Here is an 18,640-nt window from a genome sequence, read left to right on the forward strand (position 1 = left end):
AGTACTTTCTGGCTGTTATTCTGCTCTAGTAAAACTCAGAGCAACCTGACTTCGCTTTTCCAGAGTTTTGGAGACAAGTCCTTTTACCAGCTTTCCTAGTTTAAAGTAAGTATACTAAAGATTTACAGAAGAGATGTATCAAATTAGCCTGTATGGAATAGGAAACTTGCCCTCTAGTGTGAGGTATGTCTGCAGCTTGCTCCTGCTTGGAGTGTAGCTTCTAAGTGATCAGTTTGGCCAACAGAGAATTTATTATGCCTCTCCAGCTGCAAGTTGAAGCAAATCTGATGTCTCCTGATGTCAATGGAAAACGACTAGATATCATCTATAAACATCTCAGCCTGACTCCTGATACTTGCACTACTGAAAACAGGACCATAGGCTTTATAGCATCATCCTGGTACTTTTACTCCTAAAGTCCTTTATCTTAGGAGTTTTCTAAATTTTCTAAAATAAACTAGAAAGGAATATAAAGTGCGATGATTTAGTGTTTTAAAAGACAGCCACCTAATTCTGAAGGCTCATTAGCAGCTTCTGGATGAGAAAGAGGCTGCAGAGACACATGTCTGAGAATTGGCTCCCCTTCTTGTTCTCCTAAGAGCAATCTAGAACATTTAGAGTAGGATATCTGCACTGGAGGTGCTGTAGCCAGGTCATGCTGATATTTGCATGAAATTTTGGTGGTTACCATGAGATGTCCTCTCCTATTTACCCTGGGGCAAGACAAGCCATATTAAAGCAAAGTCCTGGGGGAGACAGTGGACTGCCAGTTCAGTAAGAAAAAGTGAACAACCTGTAGAGGAAAGCTCTTTTTCATGATGCTAACTGAAACTTTGGCAGAGGTGAAGTTTCTAAGCAGGGATGATTTCCATCATCACTGAAGTAAGGCCACCCTCAAAAGACCCAAAAAAAGAATGACATCTAAGCATGACACTGAAACCAACTAATAGACTAACCAAGCTCTTTTAAAAGAAAATTCAACAAAATCTAACCACCTGCTAGGTTACGCCAGTTTCTATTGAAAGACCAGTAACTCCAGCGTGGCTCTTGATGAGAGCAACACAACTGACTGCAGGGGGTTGGATTATCATCTTTAGAAATCGGTGGTTAAAGATCCTGAAATACCACAGGATTAAAAGCAGAGCAGACAGAATCTCAGCTGATCAAATGCTGCTGTCAAACACACAAAGTTTAATATTCCTTTCTATCAAACCCCAAAATATGCATAAAATAGTGGAAATCTGCTATTTTTCTTTATTTTCAAATTCGTACTTCTCTATGGTATTTTCAGAATTGTCAAGATTGATAACAGCAGGAAAATAACCTGATTAGTAGCTAAATCTTTATATTGTTTTACAGCGTTGTTTCACTTATACATTAGTCAGTATGGCATATGTATTAAATTACTCTTTTTTGCCTTTTAAATCTGCCTAGAAACACATGAAAAATTAAAACTAACCTGGAAATACAGAGATCTTCATCTTCTGCAGAAATTTACATTTCCAGTGAAGATCCTATGAGTTGTATTAGTAAAAAGTCTTGTAGGACTACAGAGCTAACAAAAAGGTGATGTATTCCCCAATTATTTATAACACCTATACACACAGAGACAACCATTTTTCTTTTTGCATCAGTAATGGTAAGCATCCCAGTCATCTCCTCCTACTACATAAATCTGGATTTCCCATTAATTTCTAATTGGATACATGCATACTAATATCATATTGAGAAAACCCTCCTGTCTGCAAGACCAAGGGACTCAGCTTTCCTAAGAAACCTCTTACACTTTTCAAAGTAGCTCAAATAATTCTTGGATAGCACTTGCATATTGGAGTAATACCACTGAAGTCCATATAATGGCTCCTGAGACTAATTCTGCTCAGCACAATAGGGAGCTCAAAAAATTCTTATTAAGCAACACATTCTTAGACATAAATTAAATGTGCTTTGGTTAATTATGTCCTCTCTCACGTACATGGAAAAAAATCAAAGAAACAGAGAACTGAATTGTAAAAACTGTAAATAAAAACTTTCTTTTTAAATATATAGAGTAACTAAGCAGTATCCTTTCTGGCCATAATATCAAGACTTGTGCCAATACACTGCAGAGTTAAAATAAATGTAAAACATACAGCCAGAATTGAAGAGCTAAGCATTCACAGCAGGGCTTGATTGTCAACCTATCATGATCTAAAACACACACATCTACTTCTGCTGAGTCAATGTAGTTTTAAAAATAATGGATTCTTTTTCTAAAAAAAGTTCCCTACATCTCCAAGGCTGTTAAGGTTAGCACGAACTATTTATAGGCATCAATGAAAAGGAGGAAATCTTACTTTGCTCTCCTACTGTTTGCCTACTGTTTGGTAAGAGTAGCTTGCAGGTTTTCTGCAAAATCTCTGTCATCTCTTGACAAAACTGGAATTATCAACAGGGCACAATTGCATGGCAGCAAGATAAATCAGTGACATTACAGAGTGACTTGGAAGGATGAAACAATTTGATTGACTGTGCTGCTGGACTGTAGCAGCCAACTTGGCTACAAGTACGCACTTTCTCTTCCTTTCTCCCTTGCATCCTGAGAGCAAAGCAAGTAACAAGCTGTTATCCCTGGTGGAACAGTCTTTTTTGTATATCAGCAATCAAAATTGTTACTTGTTTTGCGACTGACTCATACAGAGCTCTCTGACATCTTTCATTTTCTTTAGGAGGAGATGTCTTTTGACTGACTTCATGGTGCAATTTGACCACTTCAGCCCAGGAGGAATTCAACCCCTTAATTCTGGGGACCAGCCTAAAAAAAAAGCGACTTCTAGCACTTGTTTCAACACAGCCAAGGTTTTGCTTTCTGGCCTGGTGCTCTTTTTAAGCAGCTCCTGAGTTTGCACCCTGACCATGATCTTGTAAGTGATGGATAATGCTGAGGGCACTGGAATTGTGAGGCAGGACCACTGTGCTCTGCCCCAAAAGTGACCCATAACCTACCGTGTTCACTTTTTTACAGGTGCTCTGTGGCACTGGTAACATGTAGGTGCTACAAACAGGCTGTGGCATCAGGGATGCACAATACCCTTGCTAGGTTAAATGGTTTGCCAGCAGCAATGATGCAGAGGCAGTGATGAGAACACCAGATTGAGGGCATGATCTGAAAGGATCTGGATTCGGGCCCAGGTGTCTGCCTGTGCAGGAGATCATGATGAAATGTGCACATTTCTTCACAATCACAAGAACCACACACTGTGATTATCTGCTGCAAACTGCAATAACCTCTGGGATTTTGGTGCAATACAATCTTTAAATCATAGTTCAGGCAAACTTCTGGGACAATCAGCAACTGAGCTCTGGTGCTTAAGTTGAAAGTCACAGAATTAGCTGGGGGACTTTCCTATACTTTTCACATCACAAATCTGTCATTCATCTCTCCAGCTGAAAAAACTCAAATTTCATCCAGTTACTAGTACCCAATAACATCTAACAAAATTAGAAAGGTGTCTCTTTTATCCTTTGTTGAAACCTGACAGAAAGTCCTAAAAAAAAGAAAAATAAAAAGAGGAACATAATCCAGCAATTGTTTATCTTACCAGGTCAATGATAAATGTTTATGGCCAGATCTGAATATACCTGAAATATATAGAACTGTATACCTGAAATATATAGAACTGTATACCTGAAATGCTTGATATTTACTCCACCAGAGACATTCCTAGTCAAAGTTTCTTGCTTATACCTTAAATTTGTAATACAAATTCAAAGCCTTGAAATCCACTGGGCTAGAACCTTTAGCAACAAAAATTGTTATTGCGATTGGTGCAAAGTTCATTCTGGAGTAGATGCCCATGACTGTACAATGATGGAAATCCTGCATGCAGAGGTGAACGGATACATAATTTCATGCATGAAAAACCAGAACTTATTTTAAGACTCACTTGTACCTTTTCAGTACCAACGAAAATGAGCATAATTTCACTTGCCATTGAAAATGAAACTTATGACATTCTAAGCATAATGGCAAAACACCGTGTTGCTGTTTGAGATAGGGGGGTAATTTGAATTGGGGATTTTAAAAGGTAAGTTGGGAAGTGGGAACAAAGGAATTTGCTTGTGAAACTGCTGTGAATAGACTTTCCACTCTTCTATTAAATATTAAACTGGGTTATAGTAGCATTTAAAGGCAGAAAAATTCAAGACCAACTATTAACATATAAATATAACCCAGCTCCTCAGCGCTGTTACAGAACATCAGAGGTGTTCCTAACTCAAGCCTTTGCTTATTTACTACTCCATGCACCAAAGCAACTGGTCCTGAAAAAGTGAGAGGTTTCACAGACATTCTGTATCTCTTTGCACCAGTAGCTACTCCTAAGCATGACCCTGAGGAATCTCAAATCAGGGAGGCTCCCCTTTCTGAAAGCTGAGACGAGCTTCTGTTGGCCAAGTGGCTTAATTCCAGCCTCCAAAGGTGAGTTTGGGGAGGGACAGAGCAGAAGGCTCCTTGTGAGGGCACAGTGGGGATCAGGAGAGAAGTTTGCTTGATCCACAGTCCTTCCCTTCCTTGTGGCCACAGATACATTCCAACCCCTTGTGCTGAGCACAGGAACTGTGAGGTAGCTTCCTTGCAGGACAAGGATCTTCTACCCACAACATTCCTCAGCACCACGCTGAATTAACTGATGGGGAAGTGATAGCTTGTAGGGCACTCAAAGCTTTAGCTCCAGCACCTTCTGGCACATCCCAGCTGGCTGAAAGCCAAGGGCTCTGCCAAGGCTGGTTGTGCTGAGACAAGGGAGCAGTGCAGCAAAAGGCACACCTTGACTCTGCTGCGCCTTTTGCTGATGATCCATCCACGTGGAGGAAGGACAAGCTCTGCAAAGCCCTTCTGGTGCTTTCACGCAGGACAGTAGGAAATACAAGAAGACAAACAGAGCTGTATTTCTCAATCTGCAGATACCTTCTTGCCAGTCCTTCAGGAGGTCTACCAGAGCTGGGATAAATCTATGACAACTTACACCTTTGCCAGAAAAAGTGTGGAAACTGGGAAACACACCACACCTGGAAGAGGGGCTGTGGCAGCAGCTGTCTGGCCACACAAAGCAACAGGCACAACTTTCCCAGGCATTGTCCTGGGGAAGGCTGTGAGAAGATCAGAGAAAAGAATGATAAACAATTCTTATCTTCACTTGCTGCAGCTGTTGAACACATGGAATGTGTTATGGAGATTTGTTTACCGAAGGGTGGTTTCTTAATTGGCTAGTGGTGATGGTGTTTGGATGGAAGGACCAGTTAGGTCCACGTGTGTTGTGAGTGTCTGTAAGGGCAATGGGTTTCTTATTGAGTATAGAATAATAAAGTGATTGATCAGCCTGCTGAGAATCATGGAGTCAATGCTAATTATTACCTGGCTGGGGGCCTGGGATGACAAGGGGCTTCAAAGGTAGAATGGAATAACACCATCCTTTGCAGTGGCTTCTGTTAGGCACCAAACAGAAACCCCAGTCTAAAGTTAGAACCTTATTAACTTTCATGGCAAAACACTTGCCGAGCTATATTTGTAGGGATCTAGAAAATCTATTTTTGTTTATGTTTTCAAATCTGTTTAATTAACTTGGTGAAGCTAACAAATAAAGAAACATTCTGCAGCTATCCTGAAAGTCTTCCTTTCACTTCCAAGATCCGTGGGTTCATGTCTTTCAGAAATGTGAACTCATTCAAGTCTTTTCACAATTTCCCCCACTTTTTAAAATATTTCCATTTCTTTCTCACAGGTGTCAGAATACAATGACAGCTTTGATCTTGCTGGAGATAACTGTATGTGGGTAGATTCTTTTTCCTGAAATGCAGACTGGGAGTGGATCCAGAGGTCAAGCCAGAAGGTTACCTATATTTGAAAACCACACTTACAGAAAATCCCTTTGTGTGGCTTCTAATATGCCTCTGGATGTGAGTCTTGAAATACCTAGCTTTGAATGCTGCTCTCTGTATCACGATATCCCAAGTCTTAAGAAAACTGAAGTTCAAAGAGAAGGGAAGACTGAGAGAGTTGGGTTTGTAACTATGGAACAAGCACTTTCTTTGCTACATCAAAAGCTCTGATAAAAGCAGTCCAGTGATTCAGGATAAGAGCATACTATTTGATGTATTAATTTGACAGTGGGCTAGCATTAATAAGAAGATCTCCTTTTTCACCCCATTACAAGATTGCTTTTGTGCATTACAGAAGAGTTTAAAACACCCAAGATTGAGCTAATCAAAGTTCTAGTTTAAATGAAGGTCATGCATGTCTTCTGAGGTCTGATTTTCACATGCTTTTTTGAAACCACTTAATTCCTAGGTAGCAAAACCTGCTAGAATTTTGTAAAGTCCACAAAAAATGGATCTGTGCTCTTCAGACTTTTAAAAATGCTGATGGCTTATTGCAACATGAATGAATTCTGCAAGTCACTAAAACAAAGGATGCATAGCTGAATTAATATTTTCATATTCAGAGTGACTGTCATGACCCTGACTGTACTGAAACTTTATTTAATTTGGGTGAGGTATGTATGCAGATGATGCTACACTGGAAAGTGTAAGTATGGAAGACAAAACACTTTCAAGTTACATGGCCTCTGATAAAGAACTTAAAATTGAATTTCTCTGACACAAAGTCAATGTTTCCTCCCTTCATTATGCTTCTCCTCACAGAGACATGTGTCTAAGGGGAACTGTAGTTCCTAATGAAGGGGAATGTGGGGTGTGTGAGCATTTTCTTAACAGATACTCCAAGAGAAGGAAGTACCAGCAATACAATCTCAAGAAAAAGGGAGTTAATAAAAACTTCTGCTTGTGGCCATCACTGCTGCTGTCTCCACTTTTCTTTTCTGAAGAAGCAGCAGGTGGAGGGGGGGTATGATTTCATGAAATTGTTCTAGTTTTCTGGAAGATATCAAGTCAAAATATAGAGGGAATGTACAGTTTTTTTCTTTTACATTTTTGCATCTGAGAACAGTAAAAAGCAGTGGTTTTTAGTTGGTTTTTGAAGAGACAAAATAAGTGAGATCCATAAGGGCAGCACACTCAGATGGGGAAAGACGTGCTTCCAGGAGCCTGTGCTGGGCTGAACTCTAGCTTCAAATGATAATATCCATGAGGTAGTAGCACACGACTCCTCTTCATGAGAGTAGTCCTGAACTCCTGCCAAAAATCCCTCTATATGCCACTTAGTGCTTCAAGACAAGAAGGATAATGACAGGTCTGTAAAATCTGCTGGAATTGACAGTTCTTATTGTTCTGAAAAGTTTTCGTGACGCACAGGAATTTTCAGATTAGCACTGCACAATGTTGAACAAAATGGGTGTCAAGCAAATCAATGGGCTTTTCACATTTCACAAGTCTATGTTTTACTGCTGTTCCATTTTTATTCTGTGCTTGGTCTTGCTTTGTTGTGTGCATGTGCCATTAGAGATGTGAGTGTGTATGCACTGAACAAGGAGCGAGAGTTTTCCATGGCATGATGCTCCATGTAAACCAAGGCTTAGCATGGAGAAGGCTTTTCTCCTAAAAAAGTGGGGGTTTTTTTCAGACACAAAAATAAGGAACTGTGGATATTTGTGTGGTTAGTCTTACTTGGAGTTACAACTGTCTTCTATTCATTTGGAGGTGAACATATCGAGCCACCTTTTTTACACCTGTGTGTAAAAATTTGTGCCAACTCACTTGAACAATGGGGTGAAAACCATATACAACTGAGGCAAAACTGAAGACTGGTGGCTCCAGCATCTGTTTACCTAGAACACAAATGACCAACAGAGTTTTTGTAACTGAAGGAGGGTTAAGATCCAGGAAAATAATGAAATATTCAAATTTAATATCTCTCAACACACACAAAGCTCAGACCAGAATTTCTGCTCTATGCTTCCAGTATAGTTTGACATATGGGTATAAAGCTCTACAAGCAGATAAAAGATAACCCATTAAGCTTAAAGCCCACAGAAACAAAACAAAGCCTCTGGGATGCCTATTCCATTTCAGTTTTCAATTTACCATCATTGAGGCAAATAGAAAGAAAAAAATAACCTGCTGCCTTTGTGAAAATCTCACTGTTCCAAGAAAAATATAAGCATAAGACTGAAGATCAGATCAATGCCTGGTGGCATCTCGTGTAAGTCAATGGAGCTATGCCAATTTGGTCTGGCACCAAGCATTTTAGAAGACATATGAGCCCATCAAACCAAGTGTTTTCCAATGCAACCAATTAAAGCTACCCCAAGATAGCATTTTTTTTTCAGCTTCTGCATCCTCCCAACTGCTGCCAGCATGCCACAGCTCTCACTGAAGCCTACTCACTCCTCTGTTGCTGGAACTCTTATAGCCTGGGAATCTGAAATGCCTCTCCCACGTAGATCATCCCCAAGCACTAACGACGAGCAACAGTTCTCTGCACCATCAGGTCAAAAATCCAATGCAAGCACGGCTTGGACTGCAACACGAGTTTTTCCACCTCAGGCATCACTGGGGCTGGAAGCCCTCAGACAGGCTGATCCAGTGCTTAGCAGTTATAGGCTGTCTCTCTGTCTCCCTCCCTCCCCAGCCCCCTCCTTTTATCTGCTAATGCACAGGGATAGACAAGCGAAAAAATCCCTTCAAACAAGGTTATGGGAGAGAGAGGAACTCCATCACAGGCAGTGTTTGCCTAGCACTGGCGACTAAACTTGAGAGGTTTATGTTGTTTGAACTACATCCCTGGAGTGCTAACAAGAATTAAAATATCATCTTAAGAGTTGCAGTCCCCTTAAAAGACAATGTTCTCCTACGCTTTCACATCAGTAATCATAAAATAAAGCAGAAGGCAGAGGGTATGGAACAAAAAACCCTCAAAGGTGCAATTAAGCTTCATTTTGATGCATCCCAAAGGTGTTCAAAATGATCAGCCAGGAACAACCCATGCCCAGGTGTGCAAGGGTCCAAGCTTTCTCAAAGATTTTTGTGGAATATCTTAGCCTAGATCAAAGCATCCACCTTTAAGATGGGGAGTGGGCACATCTCTTTGCCTAGATTGCCATACGCAATGGGATTTTCAGCTACACCAGTGCTAAGTAAATACAAATGAATGATACAAGACCCTGGGGAGGGTGACATAGCAACAAAATACCTTCCTCATTTAAAAAAAAATTATTCATTCCTGGCACTTTCATCGCTGCTGAACAAAAATAAGAATTGCAATAATAGCTAACAGTTATGTCTTTCTTGCATACCTTAGAAAAATGCTTTTTTTTCTAAGCCCAGTGCCATAGGATGCCTGGGGCCATCATTTCAATAAAAGGTGACCCAAACACCCCTGGGAAATACAGGGAAGAGTGACTTATATTTGTGTCTTCAGAAAAAGCAATAAGTCAAGCTTAATAAGGGGTCCCTCCTGAATTTGTTATACATCAGGTTAAACACTCAAAACTACACAGAGGAGTAGTATTACACACACCAATAGACACTCTCCCTGTATTGATGCACTGAATTCTGTGTTCTGTATTTTTAAAAAAATTATATTGATCCAGTAGCTCTTCAAAACACAGACATATTCTTTTTTGGCATCAACTCTGAGGCAATGCTGTGTCCTTTAACTGGAGGGATAAGCTCCATGTACACACCTTCCTGCCACAACTTGCAGGGCAAAAGCAAAGCTGACCAGTTAAACCAAATCTAAGGAAATTTACACCCTCAGCCTGAGATTCCCAGGCAGCAATGTGAGTCCTCAGCAGTTCCTAATGCTGGGAAATGAAGCTGTGTGTTAAGTTCTAAAATGAACACAAGACACCAAAAATGAATCCCTAAAATGCAGCCAGCTTCATACAATGTTTGCACCTGGTTTGGGTTACTATAAAATACCTGATACACTTGACAAGCTCAGGAACAGGGTGAAAAAAACAAAAAGTTTTTTTCTAAATATTTTTTTTTCGATGTCTGCCATTTCTCCTATGTATTTTCACAAACCAGATAAGATGACTACAGTCTCTGTGAGGGTTAAGCAGAGACAACCATGAGCTTCATGCAGCAAAGCTCCCTGTCACGATAAAACATGAACAACGCTGAGCCAAATTCATGGCTGGTGTAGGTAACCCCAGAGGGCTGCAGAGGGACAGATTTGCACACACACTTCCCTCCTCTTTCTAAATATACTGTTTCTGCTTTACAGAATCAAAAGCAGAGTCCCAAGAGGCAAAGAAATCAACTTCTAACACATGCCCCACAATGGTGAAAAAGGAAACTCTTCATACTTTTCATGTACTCACAGGTTTCATAAACAAATAGGAAAGCTTTTGAATTAAATGCAGTTTAAAAAGCCTTCAAAGAAGAATAAACCAATTTGAGAAAAAGAGAAAAGGTACAGGAGGGGTAGGAAAAGCAATGACAGACATTTTTATGCTGAACACAGTGATGAATGATGAGCAACTCGTGTTTTCTTGGCTCAGGGTCTGAACTGGCGTTTGACAAATTACTGTAATAACATACCTGTTATTATTATACTGACACCAGAAATACTGGCGACTTCATGTGGGCACCTCAGACTTTTGTGCCTGCAACATTCTGCTCCATGTGGTTTGCTTCCCTTTTCAAACACAGGGGTGATCAGAAATACCCCGAAAAACATAGCATCCTTCCACAGACTAACCTCAATTAGGCTAAAAAAACCACCCAAGGCAATGCAAACAGCTAACTAGTTTGTCCGATGCCCGAGACCATTCGGAAGAGCGCATCTCGCTACACAAGACACAAAACCGAGGAATCCCTCGGTGTATATACAGTTGCCACTAATTCGCTTTTTGCCATCCCTCGACACCACCAATCGCTCCGCGCCCGGGCTGAAACGGCAGGATAAAGTGCACGGCTTTACTTACAGAGATCTCGTAGCTCCATCGTTGCCGATGACAAATTCACCTCCCACACGGCAGCGAGCGGATGACTTAATGCAGCCCGCGGCGGGCGGCTCCGCGCGCACGGCGGGCAGCGGCGGGCGCTCCGCGGCGGGGGCGCGCTCCGGGCGCGGCCATGGGCGGCGGGCGGGCTCGGACCAGCGCTGCCCCGCGGCCGCGCTCCGCTGCCCGCGCCCAGCTCCGCTTATGTGCCGGGCGCCCGGCGGGCTCCCATTGGCACGGGCGGGCGGCGGCAGCCAATGGCAGCCCACTCCCGCGGCAGGGAAACTCCTGCCCGCTTATTTAGCATCTCGGGAGAGCCCATTTCCGAGGAAGAGCGCCGCTTCCCTCGCATCCTGCCATCGCACGGCGGGGATGAGCGGAGCAGAGATCCCCGTCTCCGGGGCTCCCCCCGCGCCGCCCGCTCGTTTTGCCTCAGAGCCCGGCGCTCACCCGGAGGAAGCGCGGATGGGGACCCCGGCATCCGCGTCCACCTTGGCGGGGGCCGCGGGGGAGCGCGCCGGAGCTCCACAATTACTCGCTCCATCGCCATGGAAACAGCCTCGATGCAGCGGGCTGGATTTGTGTAGCACATCTGCTGCCAGGCTCATAATCAACCGCAACCTCATCTTTCCTCCCTCTGCTCGCGTTGCTTATTTGATTGTGAGTTTGCTCTCTCTTTTCAGACATGCTGGGAAAGTACACGCAGACAGAGCCGTGTACACGGTGACTTTCTCCCTGTGCAAACACGTCAGGACACACGTATGTGTGTGCACACACCCCACGAGTACTCGCTTGTATGCATGCTAAGGAGGTGCGCTCTCTGTGTGCCCAAATCACACAATCATAGGCTAAAAGATCCATCACGTAGTTCCAACCTCCCTGGCATGGGCAGGGGTAGCTTTTATGAGTGCTGGTTGCTTCAAGTTCCATCCAGTCTCGCCTTGAACACTGCTAGAGATGGGGCATCCATCTGTCCATCTGTCCCAGAGCCTCATTACTCTCATAGTAAAGAATTTCTTCCTAATAACTAATCTAAACAAATTCCCTTTAGCTTTGAGGACATTATGCCTTGTCCTGTCACCCCATGCCCTTGTAACAAGTCCCTCTCCAGCTAAGGAAAGTGCTCTAAGGTCTTCCTGGAGCCATCCCTTCTCCTGGCTGAACAACCACAACTCTCTCAAGCCTGTTTTCACAGGAGAGGTGCTTCAGCCTCCTGATGATCTTCCCTCATTTGGACTTGCTCCAACAAATAGTACACCTTAGTCCCATTTCAAGTTTAAGTAACTGACCAGCAGAAGACAGGACTACTGCCAAAGTACTGTATTTTGCTTTCCAGCACCATATATTGTACCTCTCCAAAACAAGGTGAAAATCTGAGACAGCTTTTACGAAACCTCCAAAAATGCATCTGGCACCCACAGAACAGTGACCTGAATCTTCACGCAACAAACTCTACACTGGGTATTTCCTGTCCTGTTCAGGTGATGAAATCCACCACTAAGATATCTTTATGCCCAAAGGGTTGACAAAAACTCTGTCCTGACCTCTGACAATATAAGGAAGGAGAGATCATTAGAAGAAAGGAAGCAACACTGGAGAGAAAAAGATTCCTAAGCCACCAGTGCAGTAAGCAAAGGAACCGTATGGCAGTTACGGTTCATTCAATTCATCCTTTCCTTTCTGTTACTGAAACTGCAAAATGAGGAGAAAAATCAAGTTCATGCATTTATATTAAAAAGACAGCTTCAGACAAACCATGAGGCACTCACATACTATTATTATGGTGTTAAGAATTTTAGATGGAAAAAAAATGAGGATACATTCCTTTTTCAGGAACCCTTACCTCCATTTGTTTGACCAAAAGATTAAAAAAATTAAAGCCCTTCTTAAAAATCCCTCAGTATTTCTATATTGCACTAATAACAGCAGTCCACTTCATGTGCCATGGTAAATAGAGGTAGATTAATCTCTGTGTACAACAAATGCCACTCCCTAATCCAGAGTCCGGGAAGGTCTTCCAAGCCTCAAGAGCAAGGCCATAAGAGAAGGCTACTCCAGAGATTTGGGTTTCCAGGGCATCTGTGACTCAGTTACAATTCTTGACATAGAAAAGGGCTTCTGAGAGAACTGTATTTGTAATGGCTGAGGATGCCATAAAGGTTCACTTCTGGCAATGCTGTACTTCTGACTTTTCATTTGCCTTTGGAGCAGCACCATCACCATAAGGATTACCCTGAGCTTGCCAGCTTTTGCGGTCATTTTTTCAGTTCTGAAATATTCAATTTATGAATAAGTGGAAAGATATTCAGCGAAGGGAATGAGGGCTAATTAAAAAGCCTAGATTCACTGACAGAATTTGCTGCAGAAAAAAGCAGTCTGTCCCATTCCATCCCTCTCCCACCCAAATCTCACACAGGAGAGGGTGGTCTGGGAGTGTGGAGCATGCTCTGCCATTTGTCTGTGGAGGGTGAAACACTTCAGCAGTTTCAAGGTTATTTTTGCTAGCTGTTATTGTCATGTCATGGACTGGAAGCATTGTCAATATGTAGAGCTTAAAATAGTCATGCAAACCAGCAAGTTTAAATTCTACTGGACAACGAAAATCAAATAGCACATTCCTAGGAGGTCTCTGCAATAGTATTTTTAAAGCCAATATTAAATTGAAGAGGCTCCTAATGAAATAAATTGTTCCTTCCCATTATGTGATACATAGAGTTCAAAACTCTTCAATAGGCTGTCCTTTGTTTAACAAAGCCCCACTGCAATCAAAAATAATGATTAGCAGTGCAACTTTAATGTATCTGGAGAAATTTTCCCTTGGCCCAGTTTCCAAAACTCCCATCTGCATTTCACATGCTGACAGGGAGAAGACTGTGTCCCAGATTAGGGCAACCAGTCAAGAACTCAGAAGACCCATTTTTAAGGTCTTTTCTTTCACAGGAAAGGAGCAGAAGTGACAGAGATCTCTACTTCTGATGACAGCAAGCCACTAGATTTAAGGTTATGAAATCTCACCTTTGTCTCTTTATTTCCTTAGCAATCTCCCCTGCAAATTGCATTTCTTTTCCTCACAAGGTTGTGTTGTGAGAATAAACACACAAAGAATTTCATTGCAATCTAAAGCAGGACAGGACACAGATACCAAAGAAAGCTTTTAAGGGAGATCAAAAATTCAAGGCTAGAAAAATCCAGGCATTTCAAAGCAGCATAATAAATAAGATTTGTGAAAAAATCTTCTAAGATAGCAGGATAAAATGATGCTGTTCAACTAAAAGGAAAAAAGATTTCCAGGAAGGCTTCACACCAAAGCTGCTACTTGTCAATCCGACAGCAGCTCCTGCCAGTATTCTGTCATGGGCTAAGACCTGTTTGTGTGTGGGAGCTGAGGAACAATCAGTGATGATATAATGCTTACTCATCCTTCCAGATCGTGGGTTTTTCTTTTTTTAGCCTAGATACCTAAAGGGGAAGATGGTTAACCTGCTAAGACTTCCCCAGTCATAGGCTTGATGGTTGGCTTCCAGTGCCGTAAATTACCTGTTAATTCTGAGTAAACTCTCAAGTCCTTTCAAAAGTCCGTTCGTAGAAGCAGCTGATTTGCACCAGGAACAGCTAGTCCTATTGATTTATTCCAGGAAGATCTACACATTTCCCTTCCACATCTGTACTCTTGAAGAGTCAATTAGGACCTATCTGTAGATAATACAAATACCTATTTCAGAGACTTCCAAGGACATTTTTCACATTTAGTTTGGTTTTTCCCAAATCTTACTATCAGAAAGCCTCATAACTCTTTTATCAGGAGGCCCCTACACTTTTATTCAAATGAACAGCTTTGAGGGTTTAGTTTGGTTTTTCTACCTACTACTACTGTGTCAGAAAGATGTTTTTGCATAGTAACATATAAACACAAATTAAAATGAAAATGCTGGGCCAGAGCATAAAGAGACATCTATCTTGTCTGCCATTTAAGACAGCTTGACTGCAAACCACAAAGCTTATCTGACTAGGAACACACAAGTGATATATAAGCTGCTGAAAACAGTCAGTAACACAGCTTTGTAAATCAGATTAGACATGACCTTCAGAGGTGATCTGCCACCATAGCTCCCAGAAGGTCTCTGTGAATTACAGAACCACAGAACCTTTTATTCTGCAAAGCATTTCCACCATTCAAGCACCAATGAGTGTGCTCAGTGTTCATTACCTTCCCCTCTGCTTTGACCACAGGGAGCATCCAAGTCTCCTCCTGCACCACCAGGTAGGTTGCCTGCATTCTAGGATGCATTCATATCTTAAAAGACTTCAAAGATGTGCATTAAATAAAATCTCCACTTGTCTTATACAAATTCAATCAGAGCTTTATAGAATTCCATACAACAGTCCTGGACATACACAACAGTAGTCTGGATGATGACTATCTAGGGGTGTTGAATTTGCAATTCTTCTTTATCTTCCCTGACAACTGAAGCTCTTCAGCTAAGCCAAAGACAGCCTACAAACAATCCTGAAATTGGCTACAGGAACTGACATGAATATTTCTCAGTTTTCCTATTGCTAAATGATTACACGTAGTCTGAGTAGTGAAAGGAGACTTCCTAGTCTAGACAACATGACTGTAGGCTCCATTTTCACCTCCAGTGTTAACTCCAAGAAGATCTGAAATGCCTTGGCTTTGATACAGATCCGAAATAGTCACATCTTAGAAAAACAAAACGCAAAGAACCAACTAAACAAAAAGAAGAAAAGCACCACAACTGCATATAATAAAACCTAGTCTGAAAAAGGAACAAAGAGAAATTGGGTTGCTTAGAGGAAGACTATTCTGTCACAGTGAACAAATTTGGAGTTGCATAGTTTTTGATACGTGCACAAAGAAAAAAAAAGAAAATTATTTCTAACCTTGACAGTGGGTATAGCAGACAAACAACCTCAAGTGATGTTTAGGTTCGGCGGCAGTGTCGTATACAATCATAGTTTGTCTTTGGATAGCTATCATATTAAAAAAGCCCTTGAAATGCACAAGCCCCCGCAGCTGTCTGCAACCTTTAAGTCTTGCCATTTCCAACACACATTGCAGTCATATAGCATGAGAGGGCACTGAAGAATTTCAAATCAATTATAATAAATCCAGACAGTAGACAGCAGAAGGTTTCACAGTACACATCATTGGCTTCAGGATTCCTCACATAGCACTCTTAAATACAAAACTGCAAGAGGCTCAGAAACCACCTTGTGAGTTTTAAAATTTCCAGTACATTCAGACCATATAAGCACTATCTGCCAAATCTATCCCATATTCTTCATCCACTATCAGGGTTAGGCTTTTCCCTGCTCCCTCCTTTGCCCACATTGTTCAAATGCATATCAAAATTTTGTATCAAAACCCTTTGGAACATATCAAGAGCATTTTCAGTCATGTCATTGTAATCTCAGTTCTCTCATTCAATCACTCTCTGGAGTACACATGGCCAGGACAGAACAATTTCACATCACTGCAGCATTTTACCTTCCATCTTCAGCCATTTCTCCAGCTTGTGCTTTGCACAGGCTGCCAAACAAGCAACAGCAGCCAGATTTATCTTCAATCCAAACAGTCTAAGGCTTCCATTTAATGCTGAGTTCTCAGTAGAATGGGCACTGTGGAATGTACATTGTACCAACACTGTTGAAACAAAGGTGCTCGGTCTTGCTTCTCTTACAGGCATGCATGCTCCTCCTGCGTCTTATTCATTAGTGCACTGTGGTTTTCTTCTTCTGGAAGATAGTAGTTAAATCTCTACTCAACCATATGAAATGGCAACAGAATGATTTCTTCAGCTTTTCTGATTTTAACAAAAGCAAAGTGCAAGAGGATGGACAAAATAAAGGAAAAAGTCATCTGTCTCTGTTATCTGAACTCAGTCTGATGCTGTCATGGCTCACTGTTTAAATAATGAGGCATGAGTTTTTTAATATGTTAATTACACAAATAGGTACTTAGGAATTACTTAAACAGAAGATTATTTACCCCATTGACTAGAGAAACCCATGTGTCAGCACATCTGCTGCACAGGAAGATTAAATCTGTTCACACAAAACTCATGCTCTCCTTTGCTAATGGAGAAGAGATTAGTAGTGTGAGACCTGAAGCAGGGGCTTTGGGTTTTATCCAACAGACCCTTTAGACTGTCACAATGGATGATGCTAGCAAACATCTCTGGATTTCTAAAAACCCGGTATTTACTTGTCTAGACATCCTGGAAAAAGAAATGAGATTTTTATTGAAAAGAGTTTTCTGTGTGTGTGTTTTAATTTTAAAAGCTTCTGCTGTGTGTTATTTAAGAGTAACAATCAGACACCCAGCAGCTTTAAGAGGGAACTGCATTGCTGTGACTGTGCACCTTTAAGGCCAGACTGACAATGCTAGTTGATGATGTTTACAAAGAGTATACTGAAAACAACTCAATTACAGAGCTATCTTTGCCTTGGTTCACCTTCCCAGCTGCTGCTGAAGGATCTTCAGACTATTATTTTAATAGCTGCTGATGAGAGCCAATCCATGTTTTCCACATCCCCTTAAGCACTGCTTTTGCATTCCAGGCTTGCATGGAAGGGTAAGTGTCAGAAGGCTCTGGTGGTGCAGAAAGGGATTGCCAAGACTACAGCTAATATGAAGAACAGAAAACACGAGTCCAGTTTCCAGGTCCAGCAAGCACACAACAAATTTTCCTGAGAAGAATGTGTTCCACCTCTGCTTCCACCTCATGCAGGGATGAAAGTCAAATGAATGCTCACATAAGCTGAATGAACAGTGAGGGCTGTTTACCATGGAGCTATTGCAAGTGTGCACTTAGCTTCAGCTGGAAAGGGCAATATCCTCCATCCACACCCTCATAAGGTAATTCAGAGCACACAAAGTGAGCTACTGATGCTTCTATTCTGTGTCAGCCTCTGGCAGCAGGCATCTGTTCCTGAGGATTTCAATGTCTCCCTGAGCTGGGCTTTGCAAACATCCCCTTCTCAGAGACACTAACAGCCACTTTTTCAATCCCTGTACATGGAAATGTGCAGCCAAATATACATACCCCAAACACGTGTCGCATGCACAACAGAAGCGTGCCCACACACGCCCATTCACAGCCAAATGCAGTATAAATAACTTTACTATATAAATAGCCTTGCTTAAATGAAGTCTCTTTCTTAAATAAAGCTGGCATAAATACTCTTTCTTTATGCTGCCTGTTTCATCTCATGTTTAAGTCTGGAAAGTGGCAACTGCTGGAATGACCAGAGAAACTCCACTCAAAGTCAATAGAGAAAAAGGACAGGTGAGCTCAGCATGGTGATATCAGTGGTGAAGATTTCGTGAAAAGAATAAAAGGCAGGCAACTTCCTTTTTCACATGTCTCTGATGTCAAGATAGATAAATATTAGACAGGCAATAAGGTATTGCAAACAATCAGAGGAGATCTTCAAGCACTGAAACCCCCACAAAACTAAAGCTATAAAAATTAACCTTTCATTCTCTGTTTAAAAAAAGTGAGAAAAAAAGAAAGCATTAGAAAAGAAAAAGTAACTTCTCCCTCTTTCTCGGCATCTTTAGAAGGACACCAGATGACTGTCCACACTCCTCACTATGCTCATGTCTGTATTCATCAATATGGTTTTATGGACATTTTCTGTCTTATCCTTTTCAAAACATTTCAAGAAGCTGTTAAGACTGCTTTCTCTGAAGATGGGTGGGAGGTACCGGCTGTCAGAAAGGACTCTCT

The 18,640-nt window shown here is 41.6% G+C and overlaps 1 protein-coding gene across 6 annotated transcripts in view; it reads right to left on the reverse strand.

Moving 5' to 3' along the window:
• The window catches only part of ELMO1 (engulfment and cell motility 1), a 301,543-nt gene that overhangs the window by 70,315 nt on the left and 212,588 nt on the right, over nt 1-18,640 (reverse strand). Inside the window, exon 1 of one of the 6 annotated variants that reach the window (XM_074540501.1) lies at nt 10,869-11,089. The exons of the other annotated variants lie outside the window; for them this stretch is intronic. The gene's annotated coding sequence lies outside the window, so the exon portion shown is untranslated. Of the gene's footprint in view, nt 1-10,868; nt 11,090-18,640 lie in introns of those variants that run through there. 6 annotated transcript variants of the gene reach the window in all.

Source organism: Zonotrichia albicollis, chromosome 1 (genome assembly GCF_047830755.1).
Source record: "Zonotrichia albicollis isolate bZonAlb1 chromosome 1, bZonAlb1.hap1, whole genome shotgun sequence".
Taxonomy (NCBI): Eukaryota; Metazoa; Chordata; class Aves; order Passeriformes; family Passerellidae; genus Zonotrichia; species Zonotrichia albicollis.